Genomic DNA, 13,284 nt, shown 5'->3' with positions numbered 1-13,284 from the left:
AAACCTTGGTGCTGGGCATTGGACTAAGTGTGGGGGAGCTGATTGCAGCTTCCTGAGATGGTGTGAGCATGGACGCAACCCTAACCCTCTGGGACAGTCTCAGCAGGGATACAGCCAGCACACGCAAGCTACACAACGCTCTGGAATCTCAGAAAAAACAGTCCTCACCAAACAACATAAGTAACTTTGTATATTTTGCCAGGCTACTCTCTTCTATATATCTGATTCCACCCCTCATTGCCCCAGCCAGCTTCATTAAGACTGGAATTCCCTGTGCCAGAGAGTGAAGTGCACTGCTCGATTTTTTTTCTTCTTTCTTTTCTAACCCGTTCTCCTGGCCTGAGAAAAGCACCATTTAGCAATCAAAGAAAAAATCCTTCCCTGACTTCCCTAAACTGCAATTAACAATACAGAATCAGCTCCATCCAGGCATTAAGAGACCCATAGTCTTTGGCTTTCACCCTACAGGTAACTAGGTGGCTATTATAATGCAAAGGCAATTCTGATAGACATCTGACCATAATTGTTTTAGCTCAGCAGTGGAAAGGCAAGTTTTGGAGGTCAGATACCTCTCTACCTATTAAACAGAGCCCTCACTGGTCCACACCAGTGAAAAGAGGGCTGAGACTCCACCCACACCACCTAGCCACCTGCTAGAGGGATCTGAGAATAGTGATGTCTACCCTAGCATTGGGTGCCTAAGATACAGCTGCAGAGCTCACCCACCAGAGCACTCTAGAGAATAGAGCCACACCTACCTCACTGACACTTGAAGGAAGGCTGTCAGCATCCTGCCCTCCTCGAAATGTGACCCCCTGCCACTAATAGAAACTGGTGCATACAACCATCACCACTACTCCTCTAAGATAATAGGTGAGAGCCTACACCACACACTAGGTGACCAGCTATCAGGACACCTGAGCTGATTCTATTCAAGAATAGTGAATGGACTCATACACTTACATACCTGGGAACAGCTCAGGCAAGCTGGTAATAGGACGTAAGTGATTCAAAAGCTACAGCAATCACGATACCACAATCTAGTAGCCCATCTGGGTGTATTGTAACAAAACAAAACAAGAAGATAAGACTCAGTGAGCAAATATAAAAGAAAACATTACAATAGCTTATAGATGGCTCAGAAACAGCAGTCAACATCAAATCACATGAAGAAGCAGACCATGATTGCTTCTACAAACCCCAAAATCAAAGAATCAAAATCATTCCCGGATGTAGATACATTCCTAGAATTGCCAAATGTAGAATATAAAAAAATTGTATACAGAATGCCTCAAGACATCAGGAATGACCTCACAAATGAAATAAGGCAATCTACAGAAAAAGCCAAGGTATACACGGATAAAGCAGTTGAAGAAATCCAAAAGATTATTCAAGAACATAGTGAAAAAATTAATAAGCTGTAAGAATCCATAGAGAGACAGCATTCAGAAATCCAAAATATTAACAATAAAGTCACAGAATCAGACAACTCAATAGGAAGTCAGAGGAGCAGACTCGAGGAACTGGAATGCAGAGTGGGGGAGCTGGAGGATAAGGCAAATGACACAAATATAGTTGAAGAAAAATCAAATAGAATTTAAAACTATGAAGAAACCCTAAGAATCATGGGGGACTCTATCAAGAATAACTTGCGTGTGATTGGAGTTCCGGAAGAGGGAGGGATAACAGAAAATACACAGAGAATAGTGGAAGATCTGATGGCAGAAAAATTCCCTGGCATCGTGAAAGATGAAAAGGTATCTACCCAAGATGTTCATCGAACCTCATACAAGATAGATCCCAAAAGAAAATCACCAAGACATATCCTCAAACCTGCCAAAACCAAAGATAAAGAGAAAATTTTAAAAGCACCCAGGCATAAATGAAAAGTTACCTACAAAGGAGAATCAATAAGTTTGCACTACTCGGCAGAAACCATGCAGCCAAGAAGGCAATGGGATGACGTATATAGAGCACTCAAAGAGGAAAAACTCTCAGCCAAGAATCATACATCCCGCAAAACTCTAAAACATGAAGGTGAAATTAAGATATTTACAGATAAACACAAGCTTAGAGAATTTGCAAAAAACGAACCAAAACTGCAAGAATTACTAAAGGAAATTCTTTGGTCAGAAAATCAATAATATCAGATACCAACACAAGGTCACAGAACAAAACATCCTGATATCAACTCAGATAGGGAAATCACAAAAACAAAATAAGATTAATTAAAAAAAAATTACTCAAAACAGGGAATCATTGATGTCATTATGTAAAAGATTACAACAGACAAAAAAGAGGGACTAAATACAGGAGACATAGATCTTACATATGTAGAGGAAACCAAGGTGATATAGGGTGAAACAAGTTAGGTTTTTACTTAGTCAAACTGGGGTAAATATTAAGGTAACCACAATGAGGTCTAACAATTCCATACTTCAAAATAAAAACCAAGATAAACATAACGACTCAGCAAAATAAATTCAACTACTATAAAAAGGAGGAACACACATTCTACAAAGAAAAACTCAGCGCAAAAAAGTAAATGGAAAAATGAAATTGTCAAAAACAGGCATCAAAATGACAGCACTAAACTCATAAAAAAAAAACTCATACTTATCTAAAATTACACTTAATGTAAATGGACTAAATTCACCAATAAAGAGACAGAAAGTTGCAGACTGGATAAAAAAACACGATCAGTCTGTATGCTGCATAAAAGAGACACACCTTAGACTTAGAGACACAAATAAACTACAACTGAAAGGATGGATAAAAATATATCAAGCAAACAACAATCAAGAAAGAGCAGGAGAGGCAATATTAATTTCCTATAAAATAGACTTTAAAGTTAAATCCACCACAAAGGATAAAGAAGGACACTACATAATGATTAAAGGGACAATTTACCAGGAAGATACAACCATATTAAATATTTATGCACCCAATGACAGGGCCACAACATTCATAAAACAAACGTTAACAGAATTAAAAAGTGAGATAGACACCTCCACAATTATAGTAGGAGACTTCAACACAACACTCTCGGTGAAGGGTAGGAAATGCAGTTAGAAGCTCAATAGAGACACAGAAGATCTAATTGCTACAATTAAACAACTTCACTTCATAGACTTATACACAACACTCCACCCAACAGCTGCAAACTATAATTTCTTTTCTAGTGCACATGAAACATTCTCTAGGATAGATCACATATTAGGTCATAAAACAAGCCTTTGCAGAACCCAAAACATTGAAATATTACAAAACATCTTCTCTGAATGAAAGACCATAAAAGTAAAAATCAATAACAGAAAAACCAGGGAAAAGAAATCAAATGCTTGGAACTGCACAATACCCTGCTCAAAAAAGACTGGGTTATGGAAGACCTTAAGGAGGGAATAAAGAAATTCACAGAATTCAACAAGACTGAAAACACTTCCTATGAAAACCTTTGGGACATGGTGAAAGCAGTGCTCAGAGGTCAATTTATATCAATAAAGGCACACATATTAAAGAAGAGCCAAAATGAAAGAACCGTCCCTACAACTTGAACAAACACAAAGAGAGCAACAAAAGAAACTGTCAGGCACCAGAAGAAAGCAAAAAATAAAAACTACAGCAAAATTAAATGAATTAGAGAATAGAAAAACAATTGAAAGAGTTAACAAGGCCAAAAACTGCTTCTTGGAAAAAATTAACAAATTTGATAAACCACTGGCCAGACTGACTAAAGAAATACAGGAAAAGAAACCAATAACCCGAATAAGAAATGGGACGGGCCATATCACAACAGATCCAACTGAAATTAAAACAATCATATCAAATTACTACAAAAAATTGTACTCTAGCAAATTTGAAAACCTAGAAAAAATGGATGAATTCCTAGAAACACACTGCCTACCTAAACTAACACACACTGAAGTAGAACAACTAAATAGACCGATAACAAAAAAAGAGATTGAAAAGGTAATCAAAACACTCCCAACAAAAAAAAGCTCTGGACCTGACGACTTCACTGCAAAGTTCTACCAAACTTTCAGGGAAGACTTACCACTACTACTGAAGGTATTTCAAAGCATAGAAAAGGACAGAATACTACCTAACTCCTTCTATGAAGCCAGCATAACCCTGATACCAAAACCAGCTAAAGGCAACACAAAAAAAGAAAATTACAGACCTATATCCCTCATGAACATAGATGCAAAAATCCTCAACAAACTTCGAGCCAATAGAATTCAACAACATATCAAAAAAATAATCCACCATAACCAAGTAGGATTTATACCAGGTATGCAAGGTTGGTTCAATATTAGAAAAACAATTGATGTAATCCACCACATAAAAAAAAGACAAGAACCACGTAATTTTATCAATTGATGCAGAAAAGGCATTGGACAAAGTCCAACACCCACTCATGATAAAAACTCTCAGCAAAATAGGAATAGAAGGAAAATTCCTCAACATAATAAAGGGTATTGATACAAAGCCAATACCCAGCATCATCCTAAATGGAGAGAGCCTGAAAGCATTTCCCTTGAGAACGGGAAACAGACAAGGATCCCCTTTATCACTGCTCTTATTCAGCATTGTGCTAGAGGTCCTAGCCAGAGCAACTGGGCTAGACAAAGAAATAAAGGGCATCCAGATTGGTAAGGAAGAAATAAAATTATCTCTATTTCCAAAGACATTATCTTATACACAGAAAACCCTGAGGAATCCTCAAGAAAACTAATAGAAGGGTTCAGCAAAGTTTCAGATTACAATACAAACACACAAAATCAGTTGGATTCCTCTATATCAACAAAAAGAACATTGAAGAGGAAATCATCAAATGAATACCATTCACAGCAGCCCCCAAGAAGATAAAATACTTAGGAATAAACCTTACCAAAAATGTAAAAGAGCTATACCAAGAAAACTACAAGGTACTACTGCAAAAAAAACAAAAGGGACCTACGTAATTGGAAAAACATATCTTGCTCGTGGATAGGAAGACAACATTGTAAAATTGTCCATTCTATCAAAAGCCATCTATAGATACAATGCACTTCCGATCCAAATTCCAATGACATTTTTTAAACAGATGGAGAAACAAATCACCAACTTCATATGGAAGGGAAAGAAGTCGCGGATAAGTAAAGCATTACTAAAAAAGAACAAAGTGGGAGGACTCACTCTGCCTGATATTAGAACCAATTATACCGCCACAGTAGTCAAAACAGCCTGATACTGGTACAACAACAGACACGTAGACCAATGGAACAATATTGAGAATCCAGATATAAATCCATCCACATATGAGCAGCTGATATTTGACAAAGGCCCAGTGTCAGTTAATTGGGGAAAAGACAGTCTTTTTAACAAAAGGTGCTGGCGTAACTGTATATCCATCTGCAAAAAATGGAACAGGACCCATACCAGGACCCATACCACACACCATGCACAAAAACTAACTCCAGATGGATCAAAGACCTAAACATAAAATCTAAAACGATAAAGAACATGGAAGAAAAAATAGGGACAACATTAGGAGACCTAATACATGGCATAAACAGAATACAAAACATTACTAAAAATGACGAAGAGAAACCAGATAACTGGGAGCTCCTAAAAATCAAACACCTATGCTCATCTAAAGACTTCACCAAAAGAGTATAAAGACCACCTACAGACTGGGAATAAGTTTTCAGCTAAGACATCTCCCCCTGGCACCTGATCTCTAAAATCTACACGACTCTGCTAAAACTCAACCACAAAAAGACAAACAACCCAATTAAAAAATGGGCAAAGGATATGAACAGGCACTTCACTAAAGAAGACATTCAGGCGGCTAACAGATATATGAGGAAATGCTCTCGATCATTAGCCATTAGAGAAACGCAAATCAAAACTACAATGAGATTCCATCTCACTCCAACGAGGCTGGCATTAATCCAAAACACACAAAATAATAAATGTTGGAGAGGCTGTGGAGAGACTGGAACACTTATACACTGCTGGTGGGAATGTAAAATGGTATACAACCACTTTGGAAATCAATTTGGCGCTTCCTTAAAAAGCTAGAAATAGAACTACCATACAACCCAGCAATCCCACTCCTCAGAATATATCCTAGAGAAATAAGAGCCTTTACACAAATAGATATATGCACATCTATGTTTATTGCAGCACTGTTTACAATAGCAAAAAGATGGAAGCAACCAAGGTGCCCATCAATGGATGAATGGATAAATTATAGTATATTCACACAATGGAATACTACACTTCGATAAAGAACAGTGACGAATCTGTGAAATACTTCATAACATGGAGAAACCTGGAAGGCATTATGCTGAGTGAAATTAGTTGCAAAAGGTCAAATAGTGTATAAGACCACTATTATAAGATCTTGAGAAATAGTTTAAACTGAGAAGAACATATTCCTTTGTTGTTATGAGGGGGGGCGTGAGGGAGGGTAGGAGAGGGGTATTTACTAAAGAGATAGACAAGAGCTACTATGGGTGAATGGAAGGACAACAAGAGATAGACAAGAGCTACTATGGGTGAATGGAAGGACAACACTCAACACAGTGGAGGTCAGCACAACTGGACTAAACCAAAGCAGTTTCCTATATGAACTGAACGCTTCAAAGGTCAGCAAAGCAGGGGCAGATGTTTGGGAACCATGTTTTCAGGGGACATCTAAGTCAACTGGCATAATAAAATCTATTAAGAAAACATTCTGCATCCCACTTTGAAATGTGGCGTCTGGGGTCTTAAATGCTAACAAGCGGCCATCTCAGATGCATCAATGATTCTCAACCCACCCGGATCAAGGGAGAATGCAGAACACCAAGAACATAAGATAATAACGAGTCCAAGAGACAGAAATGACTACATGAACTACAGACTACATCATCCTGAGACCAGAAGAACTAGATAGTGCTGGGCCACAACCAATGACTGCCCTGACAGGGAACATAACAGAGATCCCTTGAGGGAGCAGGAGAACAGTGGGATGCAGACCCCAAATTCTCATAAAAAGACCAGACTTAATGGTCTGACTGAGACTGGAAGGACTCTAGTGATCATGGCCCCCACACCTTCCGTTTACCCACTATGGGAACCATCCCCAAAGCCAGTTCATCAGACATGGATTGGACTAGACAATGGGTTGGAGAGGGATGCTGGTGAGGCGTGAGCTACTTCGTTTGGGTGGACACTTGAGACAATCTTGGCATCTCCTGCCTGGAAGGGAGATGGGTGGGTAGAGGGGCTTAGAAACTGGCAAAATGGTCACGAAAAGAAAGAGTGGAAGGAGGGAGTGGGCTCTCCCATTGGGGGGAAAGTAATTGGGAATATGTAAGAAGTTGTGTATAAGTTTTCATGTGAGAGACTGGCTTGATTTGTAAACTCACGTAAAACACAACAAAAATTATTAAAATAAAAAAAAAAGAAGCTGACCCATGATTGCTTCAACAAGCTCTCAGAACAAAGACTCAAGGAATCTTCTGGATGAAGGTGCAATCCTGGAATTACCAGATGCAGAATACAAAAGATTAATATACAGAACTCTCAAAGACATCAGGAAGGAAATGAGGCAAAATGCAGAACAAGCCATGGAACACACAGATAAAGCAGGTGAAGAAATTAAAAAGGTTACTCAAGAACATAATTAAAAATTTAATAGGCAGCAAGAAACCATAGAGAGACTGCAATCAGAAATTCAGAAGATAAACAATAAAATTACAGAGTTAGAAAACTCAACTGAAAGTAAGAAGAGCACAATTGAAGAACTGGAAGGCAGAATTACTGAGATTGAAGATAAAACACTTGGGACCAATATATTTGAAGAGAAACCAGATAAAAGAATTTAAAAAATGAAGAAATCCAAAGAATCATGTGGGACTTTATCAAGAGAAATAAGTATGAGTGATTGGAGTACCAGAACAGGGAGGGCTAACAGAAAATACAGAGGGAACTGTTGAAGATTTGTTGGCAAAAAACTTCCCTGATATCATGAAAGATGCTCATCGAATTCCACATACGGTAGATCTCAAAAGAAAGTGACCAAGACATATAATAATCAAACTTGCCAAAATCAAATATAAAGAGAATTTTAAGAGAGGCTAGGGATAAAAGAAGTCACCAACAAAGGAAAGTAAATAATAATAAACTTGGACTACTCAGCAGAAATCATGCTGGCAAGAAGGCAATGGGATGACTTATACAAAATATTGAAGGAAAAAAATTGCCATCCAGGAATCAAACCATAACCCTGGCCCTCGGGCCCTCTGGCCCTCTGGCCTTAGCCCTCTAACTCTAGCCCCTAAGCCCTGAGCCCCAAAGCCCCTAAGACCCTAAGCCCTTAGGTCCTAACCACCAAGGCCCTAAACTCTAACCCTAACCCAAACTGTAACCATATACCCTAAACCCTACAATCTAAACACCTACACCCCAAAACACTACACACAAAAACCATACACACTAAACCCTATACTCCAAGCCCCAAACCCTAAACCCAAACCTCAAGCCCCAAAGCCCAAACCCAAAACCTAACCGTAAGCCCTAAACCCTAACACCTAACCCTAAACCCTAACCACCCTAACCTTAACGACCCTAACCCTAACTACTCTAGCCCTAACCCTCGAACCCTAACCCTCTAAGGCTAACCTGAAACCCTAACCCTCTAACTCTAACCCTCTAACCCTAGCCCTAAACATAACCCCAACCCTCAAACCCAACCCCAAACACTAAACCTCAAATCCCTAGCCCTAAACCTAAGAATGAGCCTAAGCCTAACCCTAACACAACCCTAAACCCTAAACCATAACACTTAAAACCCTAAAACGTGAAACCCTAACACCCTTAGCCCTAACACATTTAACCCTAACATCCTAAATGCCAAAACCCTAAACACTAACACCCTTAACCCCAACCACTAACCCCTAAACCCTAACTTAAAGCCTAAGTCATCTAACCCTCTAACCCTAATACCCTAACTCTAAACCCTAAAAACTAAACCCTAACCCCAGCCCCCAGCCCTAACCCTCACTCTAAGCCTTAAACCCTAAACCCTAAGCCCTAAACCCTAAGTCCTAAAACCCTAAACTCTAAGCCCTAAGCCCTAAACCTAACCCTCTAACCCTAAACCCCAAAACCTTACCCCAAACCCATCCCAAACCCCTAAACCTGAACCCCTAAACCCTAGCCCTAACCCGTAACCCTAAACCTCTAAACTATACCCCTAACCCTCTAACCCTAACCACAACACCAACACCAACCTCTGAACCCCGAAACCCTAACCCCCAACCCTAAGCCTCTGAACCCTAAGCCTAAACCCTCTAACCCTAAACCCTAACCTTCACCCCCTCACATCCTCACCTTCTCACTCCCTCACTCTATAATCTTCTCAACCTCTAACCCCCTCACCCTCTAACCCCTCACCCTGACTCCCTCAATCTCTAACCCCCAAACTCTAAACCCCAACCCTCTAACACCCACCCTCTAACCCCAACCCTCTAACCCCAAACCACAAATCCCAAACAAACCCAACCCCAAGCCTAAACCTAAACCCCTAAAACCTAACCCAAACCCTAATGACTAAACCCCAAAACCCTAAACCCCCAAAACCCTAAACCCCCAAAACCCTAAACCCCAAACTGCAACCCCTAACACCTAACCTGTAACTCTGAACTCTAACCTCAAACCCTAAACCTAACACCTACCCCCATCCCAAAAACCCTAACCAAAAAACCCAGCCCTAAACTCTAACCCCCAAACCCCAACCCCTAACCCCAAACCCTAACGACCCTAACTCTAACAACCCTAACCCTAACATCCCTAACCCCAAACCCTAACCCTTTTTGTTAGCAGCAGTAGCACTTAACCACTAGCCACCAGGGTTTCCATGAGCAGTCACAGGAATAGACATATGCACACCCGTGTTCACTGCAACATTATTCACAGTAGCAAAAAGATGGAAACAACCTAAGTGCTCATCCACAGAGGAACGGATAAACAAACTATGGTACATACACACAGTGGAACACTACACGACAATAAAGACCAATGATGAATCTCTGAAACATCTCACGCCATGGATGAATCTGGAGCGCATCATACTAAGTCAGTCACAAAACGACATATACAGTAAGAGACCACTATCATAAAAACTCATGAAAACATTTACGCACAGGAACAATCCTTGATGTTCACCAGGGAGACGAAGAGCGGGTAGAGAAAAGCTAACTAAACAATAACCAAAAAAACCAAACCCACTGCCGTCGAGTCGATTCCAGCTCATAGCGACCATACAGGACAGATTAGAACTGCCCTATAGAGTTTCCAAGGAGCGCCTGGTGGATTTGAACTGCAGGCCTTTGGTTAGCACCGGTGGCTCTTAACCACTACGCCATCAGGGTTTCCAACCAAACGACACATATGTGGTAACTCTGGTGAAGGAAGAGACAGTACACAAGACTGGGAAATCAACCTCAGCCTCACCCTAACCCTAACCATAACCCTAAACCTCTTGTGCCCTAGCCTAGTAACCCCAACCCCCAACCACCTAAAACCTATACCCCTAAACCTAACTCCCAAACCTCTAACCCCCCAACCTGAACCCCTAACACCAAACCCTAACCCCTAACCCTAATCCTCTAACCCTTCTGCATCTCTGGGCCTCTCGACTCTCCGTCTATTTTCTTCCTCCAAATCCTACTAACACTCAGTGGAATTTTGAAGTTTCAGCTGTGCTTTGCTTCTTGTTGTCTCCACCGGTCCCATCAAGGCACTGCATCATTTGCTCTGCTTCACTATTCAGTTCCAAAACCATGGCTTAGAATCGCCTGACACTGAACTTCAGCGATTCGGTGCAAGGCCGCGAGAGGGCGCGCGCACCGCCAGTTCCGTTCTGCCCACCAGACCCTCGGAGCATGGGAACCTCCTGGACCTAAGCCGGGACTGACCTGGGTACTGCTCCAGTGGCGATAGCAGAAGCTTTTCTTCCCAAGGGACCCAACGCCCCAGGGCGCTCTCTCAATACTCCCATTAATGCTGTTACTATCCTAACCCACTCCTTCTGCGCGACCTAGTGGGTCCTCGACCAGGCCCAGCCTTCACGACCCGCACCCCCCTGCCGTGGCCATGTACAGGAACCTGCAGGGCCGCGCCCTCCCCGCCCAAGCTCTGCCCCTCCATACCCTGATGCCCTGCAGGCCTCTACTAGGTCCCCGCCCAGAGGAGAGTTGTCGCCCTGCACGGGGTGGGGGGACACGAGTGAACAATCGGAAACCACACCCCAGGCACGAAGCCCACTGCCCATATTGAGACCATGTGAGCAGGGCTGCCCCGCCGACTGGAGCCTGCAGGACATCACTCACGTTTGTCAGCTTCTCACCGCCCTCTGGGCTCAGGGTCCCAGAGCAGCCAATCCCCCGGGGGCGGGGGAGGTGGCCCGTCCGCAGGGGCTGGAAGATCAGGTTGGCGCCCATGGCCGGAGCGCTTAAAACCCTTATAAACCCTCATAAAAGGCCAGCTCCAGGCCTTCAAATGTCAGCCCGAGAGACACCTAATCTCCTCCAACCTAAAAAAAAAAAAAACACACCCGTTGCCCTCGAGTCAATTCTGACTCATAGCGACCCTATAGGACAGAGTAGAACTGCCCCACAGAGTTTCCAAGGAGCGCCTGGTGGATTCAAACTGCCAACCTTTTGGCTAGCAGCCTTAGCACTTAACCACTACACCACCAGGGTAACCCACGAACCCACTGCCACTAGGGTAGAGGCTCCAAATCCCGCCAGTGTGAGGAACCCTCAAATCCCCTCAGCACCAGAGACCGCGTCCACAGCGACCGCTACACAGCGCTGCACAAATGTTTAAGTTAACAAATGACCTGGTTGCTCAGGACCCCTTCCTGCTACCCCCACCCCGCCACCCAGAGGGGGAGCGGGACCCGGCATCCACACTGTTAACAGACACTGAATCGCTGCATCCACAAGGAGTAGGATCCCCGCGCTGCTCCACAGATTCCCAGGACCCCTTCCTTTCCCGGTGGGGCCGCGCCGACGCCCCAGCCCCGAGAGTAGACCGGCCGGGCGAGGGCGCGGGGTGCCTCAGCCTCCCAGGCACAGCGCCCAAAACAGTAAGGGGCAGCATGGCCTTGGGCGGGGGATCCCTCTCTCCCCGTCCCTGGCACCCTACGGAGTCTGGTGGGGGTGGGAGGAGGAATGGGGGCGAGTGCCCCGCCCTCAGTCTGGAGTCTCACCCGCCCGGGCGAACTCTGGGCCTTGGTTTCCCCCCTGGCACAGGGAGCAGGTGGGGGGCAGGGGGGCAGGCGCCCATCCCCCAGCTTGGCCCGCAAACCTGCCCTGGGCAGAGTAGGGACCTGGGTGCAGCCCTGGACACGGCCTTTCTCCCCAAGCCCTTCAAGCCCCCAGGCCCGAGGGCACTCCGCAGCTGGATCCCGCGGCTGGAACCCCCCCCCCGCAAATCCACGGGGATGCAAATTTCGCAGACCAGCTGCGTCTCCCGGGCCAGAGGCTCCCTCTCGCAGCCCGTAGAGTGGCTGCGTCCACCCGGCCCAACGCCGCGTCCGCTCCTGGGGATCACTCGGGACGGGGTACGCTGGAGGGGGGGATGCAAGCTGCTAACCCAACGTCCGGACTCTCCAACCTCTGGAGCCCACGGGATGCTGGGACTGGGACCCGCCCTCCTGGCGCCTTCCCTCCACACCTTCGAGGCGCCGGGCTTGTTCAGTCTGGGAGCGGGCCCCTCCGTCCAGCTGCCGGAGTTTCATACCTTTCAGAAAACACGGCACGGAAAGCAGCACGAACAGCATCCTCTCTAAGGCGCGCCATCCGGCCCGGGCCCCTCACCACCCGTCCCAGCGCTTCCGTGAGTAACTGGCTGGACGGCGAGGAACATGGCTGCCGGCCCCCCCCAGTGGCCTGGGTGTGGGGCGGGCGTGGGGGGGTTGGGCCTCCATATGGGAGGGCGGGGTCTAGAAGCAAGGACAACGCCAAAGTGTGCGGGGTGAGGAGACGGGAGACGTCAGGAGAGGGCCCTCTCGCGTGCAGAGTTAAGTATTGGAGGTGCAACGGTTAAGTGCTTGGCTAACTGAAAGGTGGGCCGTTGGAACCCACCAGCTCAGGGGTTGAAAAGATCTGGAGATGGGCTCCCATAAAGATTCTAACCAAACAAAATTCCAAACCAGTTGCTGTTGAATCAATTCTGACTCATAGTGACCCTATAGGGCAGAGCAGAACTGCCCCACAGGGTTTCTAAGACTATAAGTCTTTA

General features: G+C 44.5%; 1 long non-coding RNA gene across 1 annotated transcript in view; it reads right to left on the bottom strand.

Moving 5' to 3' along the window:
* LOC135230090 (uncharacterized) overlaps window positions 1–12,836 on the bottom strand; it is a 52,035-nt gene extending 39,199 nt beyond the window's left edge. Inside the window, exon 1 of the long non-coding RNA XR_010320729.1 lies at window positions 12,784–12,836. This is a non-coding gene — a long non-coding RNA (uncharacterized LOC135230090). The remainder of the gene's footprint in view (window positions 1–12,783) is intronic.
* Window positions 12,837–13,284: the final 448 nt, after the last annotated feature.

This window comes from Loxodonta africana, unplaced genomic scaffold, assembly GCF_030014295.1.
Source record: "Loxodonta africana isolate mLoxAfr1 unplaced genomic scaffold, mLoxAfr1.hap2 scaffold_75, whole genome shotgun sequence".
Lineage (NCBI taxonomy): Eukaryota > Metazoa > Chordata > Mammalia > Proboscidea > Elephantidae > Loxodonta > Loxodonta africana.
The sequence above is the reverse complement of the archived record's forward strand: the minus strand, read 5'-3'. Positions and strand labels throughout refer to the sequence as shown.